This window comes from Myotis brandtii, unplaced genomic scaffold, assembly GCF_000412655.1.
Source record: "Myotis brandtii unplaced genomic scaffold, ASM41265v1 scaffold67, whole genome shotgun sequence".
In the NCBI taxonomy this organism is placed as follows: domain Eukaryota; kingdom Metazoa; phylum Chordata; class Mammalia; order Chiroptera; family Vespertilionidae; genus Myotis; species Myotis brandtii.
This window is the reverse complement of record NW_005370610.1, coordinates 1,593,482-1,593,990: the sequence shown is the minus strand read 5'-3', so window position 1 is coordinate 1,593,990 and position 509 is coordinate 1,593,482.

The following is a 509-nucleotide window of genomic DNA, read 5'->3' as shown; positions in this document are numbered from 1 at the left end:
TTATTAATTATCATATTATTTTCCATTTGAACAACTATAAACTTACTATTGCTCACCCCTATGTAAACACAAAGGTATACTTTAAAAAAAAATTTCCAACCTGTATGAATATTATTTCTAACACTTTCATCCTAAATTTAAAGAAATTGTCTTGATAGTTTATACTGGAATTTCATGTCCCTGAACTTATATACAACTCTCTTTTTTTTTTAATAGAAAAACTGATTCTCAAGTTAAAGCTCAAAATGTAAAATTGGTGTTTTATATTCCTGTGGATTAGTTTTAGTCCTATTGGACCTGGAATATATCAAGTACCATTAATCCCAGACCATCCATATTTCTAAAAACCTTGAATTCTGAAGAATAGAAGACAGGGCATTTCTGAAAGCTTTAATCCCCACATAAGTTATGTTCTTGTAATTTTTTTCTTATTTTCTCATTTCTTTGTTTCTTTGTCATTTGTTTATTTTTTCTCTCTTTCTCCTTCCTTCCTTCCTTCCTTCCTTCCT